The sequence below is a fragment of the Balaenoptera borealis genome (genome assembly GCF_965194805.1).
Source record: "Balaenoptera borealis genome assembly, chromosome: 7".
Lineage (NCBI taxonomy): Eukaryota > Metazoa > Chordata > Mammalia > Artiodactyla > Balaenopteridae > Balaenoptera > Balaenoptera borealis.
In genome coordinates this window covers 105,819,241-105,841,214 of record NC_138864.1, presented here as the reverse complement: position 1 = coordinate 105,841,214, position 21,974 = coordinate 105,819,241, and the positions used below count along the sequence as shown (strand labels likewise).

General features: G+C 42.7%; 1 protein-coding gene and 2 long non-coding RNA genes across 3 annotated transcripts in view; 1 reads left to right on the top strand and 2 right to left on the bottom strand.

The window, feature by feature from the left end:
• Positions 1-21,974, top strand: part of LOC309632548 — a 167,254-nt gene that overhangs the window by 20,079 nt on the left and 125,201 nt on the right. The gene's annotated exons all lie outside the window — the stretch shown is intronic.
• SND1 (staphylococcal nuclease and tudor domain containing 1) overlaps positions 1-21,974 on the bottom strand; it is a 415,142-nt gene that overhangs the window by 299,990 nt on the left and 93,178 nt on the right. The window lies entirely within an intron of this gene.
• On the bottom strand, positions 1,207-20,855 carry LOC309632539. Its single transcript, XR_014246964.1, has 2 exons — positions 2,496-20,855; positions 1,207-2,191 (listed from the first exon to the last, which is right to left on the bottom strand). It is a non-coding gene; the product is annotated as an uncharacterized lncRNA (long non-coding RNA).

Genomic DNA, 21,974 nt, shown 5'->3' with positions numbered 1-21,974 from the left:
ATGCTTGACTTTATATAACTTACGTATAGTGTGTTCTCTACTTGGAGAATTATCCCAAATCAAAATGATGGCATTAAATATTCCTATGTACTATGAGTTCTAGGAGGTTTGCCACCTGAACATGTTTGGGAGCCAGTGCTATATTTATAAAACTTAATGGTGGCAGGGTCCCACATGTTTACAAAAAAAAGCTCACATTTGATATTAAACAAGGGACTCAACAAGATAACATGATTTTAGAGTCAGTATTTCTCTTCTCCGACAACAGGGGTAGGCTAAAGATTCCAGGGATTCCTTATCTTCCCTAAGTATAATTAGAGAAGGCATTTGCTCTTTCGGGCTATTACTTTCAACTAAGTTTCAACAGTAAGTGAACAAAGTAAGTGGACTGTCAGAAGATATTGATTTACAGATGATACTTTTACTTTATCAACAGTACCACCCACAATCTATAGCCACACACACTTCAAGCCAAAAGATTTTCTGCAAGGTTCAGGTAGTACAATCAATGTGATTTCCAATGTTACTTTGGAAATACTGTTGTTTTAGAGCAGCGGTTCTCAAAATGTAGACCAAAGACCCCTGGCTCCTCTCTTTTCTTCCATCTCCAACTACTTGTGTGTGAGGCTAGAATTGCTTCAAAAATTTCAATCAAAACAACATATCAAAACAAAGAAAATGCAGAAGCAGATAGGATTCCAGCTGTCTTCTATTAAGTCACACAGTAAACAGATTTGCATAAAAAAGTAATGTGTCTCTCATTTTATGGAAAACAGTTATTTCTCATAAAACTTACGTTAACATATAATGGGCTTTTTAATGAATTAAGTATTTTTATATGTCTCAGTTTTCACTGCTAGTATGTACTGAATGTATCAACAGATATAAAATAAACAACAGCTTTTTGGGCCCTCAATATATTAATAGGAGCCTTCAAACCAAAAAGATTGAGAACCACTTTTTTTTAGGGGAACTCAAAGATTAAACTCAACTAGTTTACTGACAGCATAAAAATGGCCCAATGCAGGAGAGCCTTAATGTGAAGCTCCCTCATCAAAAATCTTTTAAATAGAAGAGTCTTCTACATAGACGAATCTAGTAAAAAGAAATCCTTCAGGGAAATCAAAACGAAAAAGTTCACCTTACTCTTTATCCAAACAATTATTTAATGCTGCTCTAAAAACAGTTCCCTTTCGGTCTCACCCTATGCTCAGGTTTTTGTACAATTATAATAGAACAAATAGAACAATCTTTGCCTTTTTGATCACTTAACACTGTATCCTAATCTTCCCAGTAGAAATATAATCTTTATAATTTTGATAGATACAGAATTAGAATGCATAGTTATATATAAATATAAAAATTCAAACTGTACACTTAAGATTTTACTGAAAGTGATAATTCAATTTAAAAAAAATTTTAGGGACTTCCCTAGAGGTCCAGTGGTTGGGACTTCACCTTCCAACTCAGGGGGTGCGTGTTCAATCCCTGGTCGGGGAGCTAGGATCCCACATGCCTCACAGTCAAGAAACCAAAACACATAACAGAAGCAATATTGTAACAAATGCAATAAAGACTTTAAATATGGTCCACATCAAAATAAAAAAAACTTTAAAAAAATTTTAATGGACCATTGATATTCAAGAATTTACTTAAGCTAGCCTCTATTTCTGGCTAGACCATTTCTACTTTTTCTGAGGGACTGTGCTATAGTGAACGTCTTCAGATACAAAGCTTGACTCTTCCTTTAAGTCCTTTCCTTAAAGAGAGCTTTAAGAGGGTGACGACTCTGATACAGATTATGCACATTTTATGAAGCCACCCACATCTTGAGCCAGTTTGACTGCTTGGTCCCAAGAGCAAAGGATATTACGCCATTGCATATCCAATTTCTTTCACCATTATTCCTTGAAAATAAAGAGGATTTTATAAACGTGAAACCACCATAAGCTCAATTTAGAAGTTGCTTAAGAGTGTCAACCTTTCTGCGGATGACAGTCAGCGTCATGTGTCAGCCTGATGTGGAGTTCCGTCTGAGCAGCAGACAAAGTCTAAGGCAAAGTCTTCTCTCTGCCAGACTACGCTGCCTGGTACACTGACATTACTGTTATGAGCTAAGATGTCCCCCCAGATTCATATGTTGAACCCCAGAATGTGACTCTATTTGAAGATAATTACCTCTTAAAAGGGCCTGGGCTTCCCTGCTGGCGCAGTGGTTGAGAATCTGCCTGCCAATGCAGGGGACACAGGTTCGAGCCCTGGTCTGGGAAGATCCCACATACCGCGGAGCAACTAAGTCCGTGCGCCACAACTACTGAGCCTGCGCGTCTGGAGCCTGTGCCCCACAACAAGAGAGGCCCCCACAGTGAAAGGCCCGCGCACCGCGATGAAGAGTGGCCCCCGCTTGCCTCAACTAGAGAAAGACCTCGCACAGAAACAAAGACCCAACACAGCCATAAATAAATAAATTTAAAAAAAAAAAAAAAAAGGGGGGCCTAAGTTAATGACAGCACCTAGGGTGGGCACTCATCTGATCTGACTGGTGTCAGCGTAAGAGGTGAGAAGCACACACACTAGGGTCACACACATACAGAGGGATGACCGTATGAAGAGGAATTAAGAGGGCAGCCACCTGCAAGCTAGGGAGAGAGGCCTCGAAGAAACCACCATCAACACCAACCTTGGATCTGGTACTTCCAGCCTCCAGAACAGTGAGAAAATAAATGTATTGTTTAAGCCATCTATCTAGTCTGTGGTATGTTATGGCAGCCCTAGCAAAGTAATAGTTACCAATCTGATCCCTAAGGACATTTCCATGCTCCTCCTGATCTACTCCAAACCCTTCCATTTACAGATAATGGAACCAAGCTCGATGAGGTTAGGTTTCACCTGAGACCGCAAAGCAAGTGGAAGATCAAGAGAATCTAGATCTCTTCTCACACCAAAGTGCTTTCCACTATCCTAAAAGAACAATTAGGAGACTCCTAGATATTTCTGAGCATTAATATCAAAGGTCTGCAATTCAATCTTAAATCAATTTCTGGAACACAATTCTTGAGGACACTCAAAAACAGCCAATGGTTTTGAACAACAACAACACATCCAGGTGCAAGCCTCTGCAGAATACTATACCAACCATACCTGCCACACAAAAGCTGTGCCTTCAAAGAAAAACTGAAATAGGATAATTTAAAAGAGACATGAGGGCTTTGAACAAGTAAGAGGAAGGACTTGCTTTTGGCAGGGAGATGAAACTAATTTTAACAGCATTCAGGGGAAAATGGATGTTGAATAAGGTCAAACGGCTAGTAAGACCTAGTTTTGAACCATGGATGAAGAAATTCGATCAAAAAGCTAAAGACTTAGGGACTTCCCTGGTGGTGCAGTGATTAAGAATCCACCTGCCAATGCAGGGGACACGGGTTCGAGCCCTGGTCCGGGAAGATCCCACGTGCCATGGAGCAACTAAGCCCGTGCGCCACAACTACTGAGCCTGCACTCTAGAGCCCACAAGCCACAACTACTGAAGCCCATGCGCCTAGAGTCCGTGCTCCGCAACAAGAGAAGTCACTGCAAGGAGAAGCCCTCGCACCACAACGAAGAGTAGCCCCCACTCCACAACTAGAGAAAGCCCTCACGCAGCTACGAAGACCCAACGCAGCCAAAAAAATAAAAATAAAAAAAACAAAATAATGAAATTAAAAATTAAAAAAAAAAGCTAAAGACTTAAAGTTCCAGTTGAGAACCTAATAGAATGGAAGAGACTGCTTGCTGAGTGTAACAGGAAGAGTTTAAACATGACTATGTATTCCAGATGTTTATGTCTCTGTACATCATCTGTCCTTAGCATGTTATTTCTTTGTTTAGCTTTCCTCCCTTAGTTGAGACTTTCTCAGCCAAATGAGAAAGTAAAGGGCCCCAGATGAGCTGGTGACCAGAGCTTTCCCACCTTGAAATTCACCAAAAATAATCCACAAAACTACAGCTGGTCAAATGATAGATAAGCATGGACAGCATTAGTTATTAACCCCTCAAGTCTAGGAACTTACTTTATAAAGGAATTTACATACAAATGTTAAAAGCACTTTCCTCCCCCAAATCCTTCACCCCTCACAAAAAAAATTTGTTTGGGTTTGGGGATGATTAACTTAGTTGAAGTAAGGGACAGTGAGTTGAATTAGAGGCAGGCAAAATATTCAGGCGCTTCACCATGCTAATCTTATACTTGATGGCCAAAATGGTAGTGGCAGGCGGCCTAGAAAACCATATGGAGATAAGATGAAAACAGTGATTTCCAGAAGTCCTCGTTAAGGTATACACGGAGAGCAACCACATGAGATCTATCTTTGAAATCTTTCTGTACTTTTTAAATGTGATCTAAAAATTATACTGTGCTATGAACACACTGTGATGACGTACAAATTTGTTCAGAAGACAGTTTGCAATTACAATGCAGTTTCTAGTTCATCAAGTCCATATTGTTACAATATCAGCAATTAGTAAATGCCTAGACACATAGTAGAGTTTGAATGCTTGAAAGGTATGAAGAAACCACCAAAGGAGGAGCTGTTAGACAAAAAGCTAGCACTTTAAAGAACTACTGAATACAGAGATAATTAGGTTAAAATTTTGGAGAGGCTTGTCCCTTAATAGCAAAAAGAAGATAGAATGACGAAACATAGCAGAGAGGTGCCTTTTGAGACTCTTACATAAAAGTTATACATTAACCTCTTTACTAATTTTTCTCATTAGTCATATATGCACATAGATGACTGTCCTAGGCAAAGGTAGAAAAGTTCAAAATTAATAGTGCTAAAGTCAAACAAATACTTTCCCCTTCATAAGCTACGAGCAGGGGATCAGATTTCTCTAGAAAGTGAAAAAGGGAATGTCTGTTAAATAAAGGTCTCCTATGCATTGTCTTATTCAACCACATTTACTACACAACAACCAGGCATTGAAACGTCTATCTTACAGATTCAGAAACAGATTTAGTGGTGGGCTGGTTTCAGACACCAACTAGCCTACTCCTGTCAAGTCCATTCCTCTTCCATTCAGCATCAGGTCTCTGAAGTAATAAATAAGTAGTGCAAATTAACGAAATCGTAAAGTAAAAAAAAAAAACCAAAAAACCCTCAGATCCATCTACATTCATCTGCGTTGTGACCCAACAAAAGCATTCCTAGGTATACAGGAGAAATAGATGTGCATGTCTACCAACCGCATATACAGGAATGTTTATCAGCATCTTTATCATAATAAATCCAAGCTGCAAACAATCTAACAGTCCAGTAAGAGAATGGATAAACAAAGTAAATTCATACAACAGAATATTATACACAAAAATCTTATAGGCATAATGTTGCATGAAAAAAGCCAAACACAAAAGGGTAATGTATGATTACATTTAGTGAAGTTCAAGAACAGGCACAACTAACCAGTGTTGATTAGAATAGTGGTTACCTCAAGACAAAAGACACTGTCTGGGAATAGGCACTTTCTGGGATGCTAAAATATTCTCTATGTTGATCTGGGTGGTAGATACATGAGGGTGTACATACCTAAAAATTCATCAAGCTGTACACTTAAGGTTATTGCACCTTATACACATGACTGGGTGTTTAACCTCAATAAAAAGCTTTCTTTAAAAAAGCTTTCAGGGGCTTCCCTGGTGGCACAGTGGTTAAGAATCTTCCTGCCAATGCAGGGGACACGGGTTCAAGCCCTGGTCCGGGAAGATCCCACATGCCACGGAGCAACTGAAGCCGTGCACCACAACTACTGAAGGCTGGGTGCCTAGAGCCTGTGCTCCGCAACAAGAGAAGCCACCGCAATGAGAAGCCCACGCACTGCAACGAAGAGTAGCCCCTGCTCGCCACAGCTAGAGAAAGCCCACGCACAGCAAAGACCCAACACAGCCAAAAATTAAAAATAAATAATTTTTTAAAAAAAGCTTTCAGAAAGTGGCAAAGATAGGCAAAGTAATACCATTTACATTTAAATAAAGAATAACTTATTGTACTCAAAGTATAATAGGGAAGAACCTTCGTATTCTATTACAAGTTAATCACTCAAGGGGTACTGCCTATTCTCAAATTATACATAGGCCCATCTATGGGAAGCCTGCCTCCCAGGTAATGAGCGTTAAGCTAACATACCTTTGTATAGCTCACAAGAAACATCCTGACCATATGCCCACCTGTGAACGGCTGCAGGAAGGAAGAAATTAAACACATCCCCTCCGGAGTCTGGCGGGAAGCAGGACGTTTCCCCCCTCCCCTTTTAGCATAAAAGAAGCCTAAATTCTACCTCAGGGAAGATGGTTCTTTGGAACACTGGTCCACCCATCTTTTCGGTCTGCTGGCTTTCTGAATAAAGTCTCTATTTTTTCCCCCAACAACCCATCTCTCAGTTTACTGACCTACCATGCAGCGAGCAGTATGAGCTTGGACTTGGTAACAGGAGTAGAACCTGAAAATTACTTGATATTTGCACCATTATGTAAATATACTGTTATTTCTCGTAGCAGCTGGCAATTCTACCTCTTAGAAAATTAAGCTGTATACCTAATTTGTTTGGGAGCAGGCAAACAAGTTGGAGAAGCCCAGATTTTATGTTGCCACTGTACCTAGGAGGAGGTAAGCCTTGGAGGGCAAGACCCTCAAGAGGAATGGCTAAAGCAGAGGCTGGTGGTAAGAAAAATTGAAGACATGCAGGTCTAAGATACAAGGGGCAGGGGAAGGACACTGGAAGAACTAGGGGCTCTACACTCTGGGAACACAGCTTCTGCTTCAGAAGAATAAAGACAAAATGGGAAACACCAACTAGTATTCTTTAGTTTGTGGTTGTTTTTTTTTTTTTTAACATTATACAAAATGTACTTACAGAACTTACCTGCTATCACCCCCTGCCCTGTGCCAATCTGCTTTAAAACAATACACAGGTCTGAAGTATATAATAAGCTGTTCCGAAAGCAGATGCTATGAGGGAGGCACCAGGGAGAGAGGAAAGGAGGGCGAACAGGCAGCAACATCACAATTGTTGGGGTGCAAATAGTGAATAATCCCCAAACAGAGTGATACATAAGGTTGACATTATTAGGGCAGAAAGCCTCAATCACTTGCTGCTTTAGATTTACAATGATTTATTAAGTGATTTTTTTTGATGCCAGTGCCCTAAATTCTTGATTGCCTGCTGCATTAACTTAGCACAGTTTATAGCCTGCGCTCTAAATGTCTGGATGTTGGTAGGCTACACAAGTGACAGGAACCTGCTACATTGCTACGTTCCTTAACCCAAGGTCCTGAAAGGAGAGGCCATTGTTACTGTCTCTGAAGCTCTGAAATATTACACCACGCTTGCTGAAATTACCCCACTACCCATGTACTCTGAGGGATTCTGAAACCCCCTGGCTCTTACGCTGGATCATTTTCCATGCTGGGAACACATCTCTCAGAAGCCAAAAATCAGATTACACAGAGTTCATAGGAAACCTCTTCCTTATCTGCCTAAACTAACCCTTTCTCTCGGATGATGCATTCCTTTCATAAACACGGTTAATCAATTCTAGTCAGCAATCCAAGGTTCAACTGCCTCAAACTGTCAAGTTTATATACAAGAATATGAGAATTTGACATTAAAATACTGCAGATCAGAGGCCATAAAAATACAATCCATCTCCCCATAGGCTCCAGCACTCTCCCAACTGAAGACCAAAACTCCAGACAGATTTAAGACAAAAGCTCCTCTAGTTGTAATTGGTTTGTAAAAAACAAAAGTTTATCAACTGCCCACCGGCATCTATTATAGCTCTAATACTTCAAAGGCTGATACAATGGCTCATTTGATTTGAGCTCTATAAATCCCTGAACATTTCTATGTATTTTTCCATTCAAATTCAAATGAATATTATTTTAGTAAGCCCAAATGGAAATACCAAACTTTTCTTCAAAATGAATAGGCTGTTCCCATTACCAAACCCAGAGGATGAGAATTTGTGGGGCTGGATACTCCCGTATGTGTGTATAATCCTCCTACATTCATATAGCACTGCAATCCCATTAGCAGCAGGCTTAAATTAATAAAATTGTTTGTCTTGTCAGCTTGTGTGCACACGTTGTACAAACTTGTTAGATAATCGGCAGAGGCCTGACAATTCATTATCCTACAGGGAGCCAGTCTGAAACCTGCAGCTTCCCCGCTCAGATGAAGCCACCGCATCAAATGACAGCAGCGTCTGCAGACAGCTGCTGCACACTCTGAAGGGCACAGACACGGAAACTCTGCACACAGCCTACCGTTCCCCAGCAGCCAAAGAGATTTTATATTTCACTCCCAGATACAGAGCACCTACGGCTGCCCGGCATCAGCAGGATCGCCTTCTGAGAAATCTCTGCAACAAGACAGATTCGACTTTTTTCTGGTCCTCAGACTGACTGGCAAGGGTTAAAGCTGTGGTCAGATTTTACAGGGGGTTTTTAACACCAGTGCTTGGCTCATATTAAACCACCAAATGTTATTCTTCTCCAGCAAAGATGAGGGAGGGGGAGGCGGTGAACCCCACCTGAACAGCAGAAGGTCCTTTCGGTTTCGCTGCCATCAGATGCCTCCACAGGGCAACTGCACATAGGTAGGCATTTAGTTGTCAGTCCATCGGCTGTGGCAACACGAGGTGTCACTCTTCTCGGGCTCCGTGCTACCCAACGCAAGCAATGCTGCACTGAATTAAGTTAGCAGGAACTTACTTGGGTCTCTCTGGTGAAAGGAAGCGGATGTCAGGTGCAGAGTATACTTCTTGGCATCACTTACCCAAAATACAAGTTGGTGGCAGATGGAAGACCGTATTCCAATTGCTTTTTGTAGGCTACAGAGATCATCCCTACAACTCAGCCCCAGAGCTAAGAACAGCTATGCAAATCGGAACAAGTCCGTGAACCCCAGGGATTTATTCAGGTCTAAAAGAGATGAAGCTTTGAGGAAAGTGAAAATGCTAATGAAAATAAGACCCACAACCTGAATACTATTTTCCCTTAGGCTTTTAATGCTTACCATTACTGACCCATCAGACCAGTGAAAGTTTTGCAGGCCAAAAACAGTTTTCCCAAAGTGAAGAATTATGGGTTTCCCATTTGGGGCTGCAGAAATCTGGCCATCCAACAAGTCTGTGGTTCTGTTTCAAAATAGTGCCCCTTTCTCTCTGGGAGAGGATAATAATCTCCCACCTCACCATCAGGCTTGGCCATGTGGTTTATAAAGCCCTTCCCCACAGAAGGCTTACTTACACACATGGCTGTTCTGGTGAACTTGGGAGGGGCTAGTTAAATCGCAATGAGTCAGTGCTTGATTGCCATGTCTCTTTTCCCTCCGATATGATATTGGTAAAATCCCAGATAATGAATGATCCTTCAGCCTGATTCATAGCCATAGCCTACTTATGATGGATGTATGAATGAGAAATAAACCTCTATTATTATAAGCTACTGAGCTTTTGTTACTGAAACCGAATTTAGCTTAAGTGGACCAAATAAAAGCTGTAGGAAATTTGGTCCCAGCAAGGATACTGATGCTACAGTGAAAAGCAACAAAACATCCAGAGAGGCAGAATAGAATCTTCCACAGAATGATGGCTCACTTCAGGAAAGCAAAATTCTTTTACTCCACCTGACCTCAGCCGGAGTCCCATTTTCACTCAAGAAGATAATCTATACAATTCCAACAGTGAAATCATTTTCTGTCCTCAAAACAGAAAATACCGTGGCACAAAATGACACATCATATTTGGAGTGTCTAGTATCTATTTCATCTTTCTCTGCTTCCTATCTTGCTGTAAGGCTGCTAGATACAATTCACTTCTAATTGATAATCTACTTTGGGCTAAGTGTGAATAAAATATAAACAAATAGGCTCTGAGTTGTCAAGGGGGCTCTACTGAAAGCTAATTTTTAGGAAGACAACTATTTTGGCTCTTCAGCAGTCAAAATTTTACCTTCTCACCATGATCTGGATGGTGAGGTATGACAAAGAGGTAACCATTTTAGCAGGAGTCAATTGGCACAAAATTGTATTCACTGGGCAGAGTTCAAAGATAAGATATAATAATAAGAGTTAAAGTACCTTTCAGTGCCAAAAAAATTCTTCAGAGTCTTAAGAAGGTAGGATATAACAAACAGCACCTTAATGAACATAGCAACGAGGGAAGGAGAATCCACAGACCAGACTGTTCCACTTTGCTTATACATTTTGTGTTTTCTGCCAAAGAATCAGAAGAATACGTCTAGGCACCCTAGTGGAGCCTGTGTTGTCCTGCCCTCATTCCAGCCCTGTTTTACAACCAATAATCAGAATAAGCAAGGCTTTAGTTGGAGGCAGGGGGTTGGGAGTTTTGGGGGGGGGGGCGACTTTTTCAATTTAAAAAGAGAAAAACATCAATTTTCATGCCCAGCACACCTACATACAACATCTGGCTGCCAGCATCCAAGGCTCCAATGGGCCTGTTGTACACGACCTCTGCTCTTGGGGAGATTCAAAAACACTGTTTCCTATTATCACTATGGCTGTTAGTAAAAAATTCCACTCAGATTACCCTCCCCAAAGCACAAAGTACTCCAGTAAGAATTTGAAACACGTCGTTCTGAACCCAGCCCCTTCTACACGAGGCTCTGAGCAAAGACACTCGACAGGATTCGTTATCCAGGAGGAGGCACTGAACCTCTGGCCCGCTGCAGCCCTGAAGAGGGACGCTATTTGTCCCTTAAAACAGCTGGGAGTGAGTTAAGACCACTGGGTCAATACCCTGTTTGTCTCCAAGCTGCCAAACCACATAAACATGAGTTCAGAGGGGAAAAGCACCCAGCACCTGATCGATGGTAAATCGATGGTAAGCCAGCTGTCTTTGAAGAGCCACTCCGGAGACAGCAGCGGAAGCAAAGGAGGCCAAGTCAGAGGCCAAAGCCCAACGCCTTATACCAGGGGGCGGGCCTGCAAACTTCCGCCCACCGGCCAGATCTCTCACTTGCTGCCTGTTTGTGTGGCCTGTCAGCTGAAAATGGTTTTTACATTTGTGAGGGAAAAGTCAAAGAGGACTACCTGAGGACAAGTGAAAATTCTATGAAATTCAGATTTCAGTGTTCATAAATAAAGTTTTGTTGGAACCTAGCCACAGCCATCATTTAGGTGGTGTCTCTGGCTGGTTTCAGCTACCACAGCAGAGCTGAAAAGCTGTGACAGAGATTGCATGGCCTGCAAAGCTTAATATTTACTAAAAAATATTACTATCTAGCCCCTAGCAGAAAATGTAAAAGTGTGCCGATCCCTGCCTTTGCTCTCTAAATTCCCCTTCTGCTTCCCCCCAGGGAAATAGAGTATACAAGCCCAGAGCTCACCACTGGAACCACCAAGGAACACAGCAGAGCAGCCTGTCTGGCAGCGAGGGGCTGGCTGGGACTCCTGAGGGAAGCGGGCAGGTTCATCTTTAGAGTCCCCATGCCTGGCACACGAAAGGTATTTAATAAACGCGCGTCACTGGCCGGCTTGTGAACCTAAGCATTATGATGGATCCACAACAAGCTCACCACACGGGGTTTACCGACACAGCCACCCCCTCCAAACTCCTACCCGCTCGTTTTTAGAAACCACAAGGCACCACGAAAGCTGCGTGAACACCACTCTCAATGTATACGGAGACCAGCATGCCCAGCACAATTCCTGCTGGAATCAACTCTTCGGTTCTGTTAGGGAGACAATCTCCCAGGACGCTGACAGACGGGAGGAGATAAGAAGGCAAGGCCGAGTGCCACCTCTAACAATATGGCTGGCTGAGCTGGATCCCAGCCAGCGCACGGCTCCAGCGATCAGATAGTCACACAGCAGCGAGCAGAAAGGAAAGCGAGCGGGGCGAGCGCCAGCCGTACACTCGGATGCTACTTGTGATTCAGGCGACAGCTGCACACTGAGTAACGCTCCCACAAGCAGTCGGCTGGGGAAGTGCCGGGCCTCGCTGAGAGCTCCGGCTGCAAACCCGCGCACGCTCTTTGGACAGCCAATTGCCCGTGACCAGGCCAGCGTTCAGAGGGTGCTGAGGAACCAGGAATGCAAAAGGGCCATTTGTTCGTAACAATCCTGGAAAACTGCAAGGACACTCCCTATTTTTCCAATCCTGTCCTAGCCAAGGATTTGCCAGAGCAGAAATATTGCTGTGAGTCCCACAGAACCCAACAGCATTATCTTTCAAACAAATGAGGACACTGAGGCCAGTCTCTCTAGAAATAGTGTCCCTAGCCAAACGAGGCTATAACCCAAGGTTCCCTCCGCCAAGTTTCTTTTTCCTTTTTTTTTTTTTTTTTAAATCAATAAATCTGTCTGCATTGGAAAACCTTCTCCATTTTAACCCATCCCTCAAGTCATATTTATAAAACCAGCGAAAACACTGGGGGTGGTACAGAGAGTTTGACGTGGGCAGTGCACAGGCAGAAAGGCAAGCTTCCACTCCTCATCTGATATTCTCAACAGTGCAGACTTCTACACTGTCCTAGCCCAGACGCTATGGTACCAAACGTCTCATGTGCTCAGAGCCAAGCCAGGCTCTACGAAAGCCACCTCGAGGAGCTAAAAACGCTTCTTTTGAACCAAGTCTGACCATCCATACATAACCAGAGGCCTAGGTAGGCTTCAGCTCCCTTCAACAAGAGGAGAGACTGAACAGGCTTTGACAAAAAATTCTGCCAAAAAACCAACAGCAACTTAAAATGGATTTGTTCTCTTACATTGTCGGTAATGCTTTAGATTGGCCTCCATAACATCAGTAAAGCCCCTAGAATGGTCTGCCTTATCTGAGTCACCGGTAAACCAAAAGAATTCTACCACCAACATAACTATATATTACCATTACATACAGCCCAGAAGGAAGACTAACTTGAAGGGAAGCAAAGTGTGGAGTCCAAAGATACTAGTACAAATTCATCCCTTTAAAAGATATTTCCTACCTTATACTTTTGACTTTCTGGTTTCTGGTTTGGGAGAGGTAAGAAGGTAGATGGTGGTGCTGACGTCCTTTCCTTGTCAAAATTCTCTAACAGAGTAACCTCAAACTACAGGTCTAAAATCCCTTATCCACGACTCTGAACTCCAAGAGGCTCTGAGCGCCAAAATACTGCTTTTTATAACATATTTGATAGTAAAACTCAACCTAATCTGAACTTACTTGCTGCAAAACTTCACCTGATCAGATGTGAGGTTACTTTAAAGTCTTTATCCCACTTAGTGTGAACACACAGGTTTCACTGCAGATCTACTAATGTGTTTAATTATGGGGTTGCTACCCACAACCCCCCTGAGGGGGATATGTAATTAATATATATACCATACTTGGACCGTATCACCTTTCTATAACCCAAAAACTCCTGAGTTCAGACACATCTGACCCTAAGGGTTTTTCAACAAAGGGTTGTGGGTCCATGTTTCTTTAAATCTTCCTCATCCCTCACACCAGTGGCCAGCTCTCAGTCTTTCCATTCCTGGGAAGCAGCACACTGAGTGCCTCTAAATCCTCTATAACCCAACCTTCAAGCCTTCTCAAGATTTCTTCTTTGACCCATCTGCAGCGTGTGTAACCCTTTACTGGATTAAAAATAAACGTCTATGGAGATGAGTCAAAATTTTTGGTCGTCGCACATGTTGTCGAGTTCCGCCTCACTTATTTCCAACTCCCTACTTTAACATTCCTGCTTGCGGGTTGTGCCCACTTGCCTGAAGCAGAACTTCTTGTGGTTACCCAGTCTCCCAAACGAGCTCCACTTCTGTTACCCTACCTAATTTCATTAACTAAATTCTTAGCACTCTGGATCAAAATCTTAAGTCTCAAACTGACAAATTCACATCCACTGATCTACAACTTAACCACTCCCTCCCCAGATTTAATCGATCAATCAAACCTTGCTGATTCTTCCTGGCATGAACATTCTTGCATCCTTTCCTTTCCTAATTCAGACTCTCCATACCTCATCATTCACACCACCAAGGCCACCGCACGGGCCCTCCACTATAGTGTCTCCTCCTTGCATCTAAAGGGCACTCTGAGTACACCCACCCTTCTCTCTTTTCACAACGCCTGCTCAAAAACCTTCAAAGGCTTCTCAGTCCACAGAATGAAGCCAAATCTGTCCTTGGTGTAGCTAACAAGATCGTTCAATTTTGGTTCTAAGCAACATTTTGCAGGCTTATCTCCTTAAGGCTAAATGGACAACTGAATCAACAAGGGGAATTTTTAGCTCTAATATACACCCATGTCTCTGTATCCCCCTCCCACCTCAGATATTTGGGGTTAACTAGGAGGGGTACTGCATCACACTGTTTCTGTCATTGCTGCTCTCTGTATTTGTTCATTTTTTAGAGCTCCTCCATGATTCCCATGCGCATTCACAATTTGGGGGCCACTTATAAGAAAAACTTTAGTCCCAGCACCCGTGTACGCCTTGCACCTTTCACTCACCCACCCTCCCGGTCTTGCTAAAATGCCGTTTCATCTACTAAGCCCACGTCTTGCACCCCATCTTGAAACACTTTCTCTTGCCTGTCAACAACTATAGCAATTTCCAAATAACTAATTAGTAGCTTAATTCTCACACATATAATTAGGGTATCTTTTGAAAATCGGTAAATTGACTTTAGAATTACTTCTGCCATATATCAGATTAATAGACTTCATGGCTACTAATTCAGACAGTAACTGCCAGGATACACACACCTGGCCAGTGCGGTTATAGGCCAGTACCCAAAGGGGGCTGGCAGTGCCCTGGAACTGTACTGCTAAGCGTACCAGCTTTGCGCACTGGGCACATCCTATGAAAAGGTGCAAAAACAGAGTCAGAGAAAACGTATTACCACGTGTTATGGTCTGTCTGCATGGAGTCAGAAGACAAGATGTCACAAGATGGAGATTACCAGGCCAGGAAAGCAGAAGAATCACAGGCACAGTCAGCCAAGATGGAACGGTTCCCCTGAGCGCCAGCTACTAGCTTTGATATCCTGTTTTCACACAGGCTTGTGTTTTCACTGAGCTAGAAACAAGGTCAAAGGAATAGCCTACGCAGATAATAAGGACCTACTATATAGCACAGGGAACTCTACTCAATACTCTGTAATGACCTATATGGGAAAAGAATCTAAAAATGAGTGGATATATGTATAACTGAATCACTTTGCTGTACAGCAGAAACACAACACTGTAAGTCAACTATACTCCAATAAAAACTTTAAAAAATAAAAAAAATTTTTTAAAAGGAACAGGCTAGCGCAACACTGACTTTAGCAACTGATAACTAGACATTTAAGAAACATAAAAGATCGAGATGTTTCCTAATCCAAAGCAATAAAACACACACACAGAAAGAAGTGAGGGGCAGGGGTGGCGGGCGGACAATGACGACCTTTGGGTCATCATCATACTAAAATATATTAATTCTACAATCAAGACACACTGTTCTCCCCTGTCGTCTACCAACAGTTTCTTCCTACATTAGTCAAATAAAAGGCAAAGAAACAGGAGAAAGCCCAAGTGACAATACAAGGCGGTGACTCTGATAACAGAAAAACATGAGTTGCCTTTAGCTAAAGCGCTGCTAAAAACTACTGCAGTGGCATGTCCTGAGAAATCAGTCCTTGTCAGAAAGCACCATGCTGCGGGCCTGCACAAGCCAGAGCCACTTCCTCAAACCACTGACGGTCAGCAGCATCAAATGGGTCAACCGGGCTCTGATAGCTGTTGTCAGTTGGAAAAAAAACACCTTTTTTCCTAAAGGATCTTCCAGGCTGAGCATGAAGTTTTGGGGATTATCTGACTCCAATTTCCCTCTAGACTGTAGCTAGAGAAATTCATATCCAGAGTACGCATGATCACAGAAACATCCCTCAATTCCCAATGCCAATTCCTTGTGATACCCTGCAAGTCTGGGACAATGAGTTATGGTAACTGGCCGTGTCAGTACAAGAGTTGTGATCTGTGTGAGTGAAAAACAGAAGCAAAAATTATTTCAAGTCCATGATTCCTCAGAGAGACAAGGGCAGGAATTGCCATGGACAATCCTACACCTAAGAGTCCTTTTACAGCCACACGTGCTACTATATCCAACGAGATACAGGGCCCCTGACCATTTAATGAGGGCACACCAACATGTCTATAATTTTCAAAGGAACGGAGATGTTTGTCACTTTGAAGAACTTGGCCAACCTGGAAAATAGCCCTGGAAACCACATTTTCCCTTCATTCTATATGAACTCTGCCACCCAAGCTACACCCTCCACATACACAATCAAAAGACACCTTTTATGTACTGAGTGCAAAGGTTTTCATAAAATGTCTATTATTCCAACGTGTTTTTTCAAAAGTTATTTTTAAGACCAAAGAAAATACAGAACAAAATGTACTGGCAAAGAAGTACAGCACACCTTGCCTCCAAGTCATATTGATTACCTACCGTCACACATTACTAGCATAGGCTGACTACTCAGATGCTAAGATCGAACGTTAGTAGCCTGTTAGCCATTTCTGCAACTCACTGAATAGAGGCTCAAAGTGGCCAGTCGTTGCTGGGGACTGAGGGGAAGAGGGACTGGACGTCAGTAAAGACACATAAGCCAGACTATCAATAGGTATTTCTGTACTACCAGAAGCCAGCCATCAGTTATCTAGCCTACACCACCACCGCACGCAAAGGATCCGTGTTCACAGGATGCAAGGAAGAGTAAGAAAAGGGCAGCCACACAGGGCAATCAGAAGCATCTCCCAATGAAATAAGGCACAGAAAATCAGGAAGGAGGGAGACTTTCACTCTACCAGCAGGATGTCTGTGTTTCCATTCTCTTTCCATCTCTCATGCCCTCCTCTGATGAGTCTGTGACATTACAAACCAATGTCTCATTTAAGCATTCATTGGTTCCTGCCATTTCCTCCCACCTCAAATCACCATCCCTAGAGTTTGAGGCACCAACAACCCCTTGTTATGGAAATGAATGTAAGACCACTAGGGCTCAAAAGCTAGGTTAGCTGGCCAGAAAGAGCTGAATGGAATGTGTAAGAAAACGAAGACCTCTGCCTGATTCTTAAGACAGTGCTATGACCAATACTAGACATTTTAAAAATTATTTCTGAAATTCCGATGCATTACAATTGCAGGCATAGACTGCTCTGAAACAAAAAGGGATTTCTAAAAATGCATAATTCTCTACCATGACCATTTCCCTCGGCTACTCCCGACTATTTGCCTACAGGTGCTTATGAGTAAAAACAACATCAACACTCAGGTGTGCCCACAATCACAGCCTCCTCGGCGGTAAGGGTGGAGAACACCCAAATGGCCTCAAAGCCGCCTCAACATCGGAGCATGCGCTTGGAGACCAGACAGACAAGAGCGCAGGTCGGGGGCTGTGCTGCGGGCCCCCTGGCCTGATGCCGCCCTCAAACATTCAGACACTTAGGGGCGCAGGCCATCCAGGACTATTATTGATCGTCAGCATTTTATCAGACTATACGACGTTTCAGGACTTGGAAGGGTTATCACAGACTTAACTATGTCTACGGTGGAGCTACTCAGTGTGCACAAGATAAAAATCACTTAGGTAAATTTGTGGCATCCCCTTGAAGGAGAAGAGAAAGTGTGCAGTCATAACTTCAGATAGTCAAAGAGATGGAATCCAAACCCATTTACCCTTGCGCTAAAAAAGATGTCTCTCTGCATCACTACAAATCATCGATGGCATACTACAAAAGGCATAAGACATCGAAGATCCTGGTAACCAAAGCAGTAAAATTCTGCAACTAAGACATAGCGACATCCTTAAAGCTTCTACCAAAAGAAAGAAAGAAGAAGAAGAAAAAAAAAAGCCTGAATCTACAGGACAAATTAAGTCCCTTGTTTCCATGTTTTTCCCAAATCTTCACACAGTTGAGTGAGTGCCTCTTCCCATGAGTATCCTTCCACTTACCGAGGGTATTTAAAGGATTAATTGTTCTATAATTTAAGGTTCTTGGAATTAATCTTCCTAAATATCAGTTTATGAATGTAAATTTAAAATTTAAAAAAGGAAATCCTGCTCAAGGACTACATAATCTGCAAGATACAGAGACAAGGCTTCGAGAAAAAACAGTTGCACTTGTGGTCATCTTAGAATTTACTTGAAGCGGCCATCTTAGCATTCAGAGGGAGGTGTTTTGTTTTGTTTTAAATAAACAGGAGTCTTTATTATCTCTCCAAACTCTGTCTTTCCACTATCCATTTGGGGAATGAGCGTGTCATCATTTACATATTCATGTGGGAAACTGAGTGACCGTCAAAACGTTTCTTGGGCAGGATAGGCCAAGAGACAGACAGAAGTGCCCTATCAGGCAATAACATTTACTTCATGTTCACTGTGTGTGCAACACCTCTACCTTGGTCGTGCAGGGGTGGCCAAGAGTAAAAACCGACTTACTTAGCAAATAAGCATTTCATCATTCAGTACACTGATTTTAATATCATAACTTCAATACACAAAGGGAAACAAACAGAACGTATAAGGTCACCAAAAAGAACAAAATGAATTAAAAGAACAGGGAGGAAATAGGAAAGAACAGGAGCCTAAGTATATTTAGCACACCTTCAATATCTATTAATTATAAATATAGATCTTCCCTAAATCAGTGTTAACTGCAAAGGGAATATTCATGATCACTTTGCTAAATAAACAGATGTTTGACTAAACTTACAACTTAACCACCATCATGAAAGATTATAATCTACTATCATTAAAAAACACCACATACAAACTTAATTTAAAAGGGCTTCTAGGGCAACTCTGAGTTCTTCATTAGAACCAACATCATTACACATTTGAAAAATATTTGTATCTATGTGTAATTTACATGCCTGTTGATAAAAGACAGGTGTAAGGACTGGGAAATGAAATGGAACCTCAACAGCAGGTGAGACTTCTCCCACTCAAACCACCATGATTACCTTGGCCAATTTCAATAAGAGAACTACTCAAAATTACAATATGCTCAAGCTGTAAAACAGTCCAAGAATGACAGGCATACATGGTTAAAGTTTAAAAAACAAAACGAAACACACACATCTTAAAAAAAAAAAAAAAAAGTCAGTACTACTTTCTTCCAAGAGCCAGAAACCATAAATAATCAACTTCTTCCTGAGGACCAAGGTGACCATCTCAAGCTCACAATCAACACAAGAATCTTCAGACTTACTGAATCCATTCTCTTTAAAATGTGGCTTCAGTGCTTTTCACAAAAACAGCTTCCAGAAGGGACAGGTTATAAAGATGACAGTGAGGACAGAGGAGACAAGAGAAGGAGAGAGAGGGTGCTGACCTTTCAATGTAGAGCTACCAAAAGGCTGGGGGCTATTTGGCTAGAAAGTAAAAGCATCACCTTCCTCCCCGGCATCGGAGTAATGACAGCAAATGCTTGCTGACATTCAGCAAAATGACAAGGGCTGCCCGAGGAGTGGCCTTCACAAAATGTCTAGGTAAAAAGCAGAGCTTCAAGGGAAAACGCCTTCCAGACTAAGGTTCCTGGACACTGCAAAAAGCACCTCTTCAAATTGGAGACATACAACGAATGACCAACACCTTGCAAGTTCGTGGGGCTTCCGACAGGCGTACAATTCAGTTCCAGCCCTAGCATTAAGCTCTGCACCAGTCGTACACGTGTCTTCCTTTTCCCCAAGAGGAAAGTTAAATAGTTGTTTGGATGAGACGTCGGGTCCTGTGACACTGGATGTGACTGAAGGGTTTAAACAGAAATCCCTGAAGCAAAAATAAAATGGGGGCGGGGTGACGTGTTACCTCCACAGCCCTGCCCAGTGACGGGTCTGTGTCTGGGTTTCTACCTCATGAGAGGTACAAGCAGGACCAGTACCAGAACCCAAGTGGGAAGAACAAGCCAAACGTGATTTCTCTCTCCTTGGAGTCCCCACAGCACTTGGTTATATCCCTTCCGGTGCGTAGCAGATGCCGCCTTGTTTAACACGTGCTGGAGTTATTTCCACTACCAGACTGAATTTCTGACAGTGGAGGTTTTATCTAGTACCTTCGGAGCCCTCCTCATCCCCAACGCAATACATTGTTCAAAGTAAGGACTACGTAACCACCTGAAAAACTGTTCAGCTAGAAAACGACTAGTCACTGCGAACATCCCTGTGGTGCAGGCTTTGCAGAGCACTTTCATACAAGTCGTAGTACGTGGTGCTTGCCACACTCCCCCCCACCCCCGCATACCTTCTGCTCTTTTAAGTATGACAAACAGGACTTAACATGAACTTCTTACCACAGGGTTTAAAATATATATATATATACTGCAACACAGATGAGTAGGGTTCAGTGGACCTGGAATAGTAACTCTCTGAAGAAGTTCCTCCAGATACCTTTCTGGCCTCTTTGGAGTGAAATGCTGAGTTACTACCCTTAGTGACCCTCTGGGAGAGTGACAGTTCCAGAAACTCAAAGCTGCTGAAAATGACACTAATTCCGCCCTTTGGTGACACCAGAGTGGAGAACAAGAAATACCCTTTAATTTGATGCAATTTAAACATCAGCCAGATACACATCTTGGAAGCACATGATGTCCTCTGGTCTCACAGGTTCCACCTGGGATCAGTCCAGCTTTCACGCCCTTTTTCACACACTAACCCTAACATCACAACACCCTTTGTCTAAGGCTACCCACACTCAGCTACCAGCTGCCTATCAAGTAGACCTCTTCACCTAAGATTAGAAAGAATACCTTTCTGAAGTCCCTGCAGGACTTACCTTCAGGCTAAAGACAAGCTAGGTGGTGAGTCTTCCTGCTCAGATTATCAGAAAGGCAATCTGGGGGCTTCCCTGGTGGCGCAGTGGTTGAGAGTCTGCCTGCCAATGCAGGGGACACGGGTTTGAGCCCTGGTCCGGGAAGATCCTACATGCCGCGGAGCAACTATGCCCGTGAGCCACAACTACTGAGCCTGCGCATCTGGAGCCTGTGCTCCGCAACAAGAGAGGCCGCGATAGTGAGAGGCCTGCGCACCGCGATGAAGAGTGGCCCCCGCTCGCCGCAACTAGAGAAAGCCCTCGCACAGAAACGAAGACCCAACACAGCCAAAAATAATAAAAATAAATAAATAAAATTTAAAAAAAAAAAAAAAAAGAAAGGCAATCTGGGAACCTGTTCAACCCCACAGTGGTAGCATTCAAGTTGAGAACAACTGAGAACAAGACAGCAGAGCCCAGCAACTTCAGGGTATTAGATTTAACAGTAAGGAATCCCTTACCGGTCTCTAGGGAAACACTGGGGAATTAATTACAAGGCTTTTAAAGATATCCAAGCTCCCCCAAAAGGACACTACATAAGTATACAGTGTTATCATTTATTAGGAGCAAAGTTCAAAAGTAGAGAAGTCTACTGTGTTCCATTCTAACAAGGCAGCCTTTTAAAGTCACCTGCAGAAGAGAAATATTAGATGTCTCATAAGGGCCGTAACAGATACACAGCTGAAGGCAATGTTAAAAAGTGAGGGAGGGGGATAAGTGCTGGCCAAGAAGCACACCAGCAAGCAATAGGAAAAAGCTGGGGGTTTGCAATCCAGTTTGAGAATTAGAATCACCTGTGGCACAAAGCCTGCGCTCCATTCCCGGAGATCGATTGTTCTGGTCGACTCCCGGGTGTTGCCGTTGTTAAGTTCCACAGGTAATTTTAAGGTAACGCTCTAACAAACAATGTTTAAAAGAAAGAACAAGCAAACAGAGGACAAAACGAAAGGGGCATTTCAAGAAGCCATCTTGTAGAAGAGAAAACCAAAAAAAAAAGCAATTGAGATGGGCTGGGACCTGGGACCCTCTACCTGAGTGCTTGCACCTGGACAAACGTCTCCTGAGCAACAGAATACAAAGAAACTATAAGGGACTAAACATAACTGTACGCATGGGCAGTTGGGGCAATTATGAACAATAAG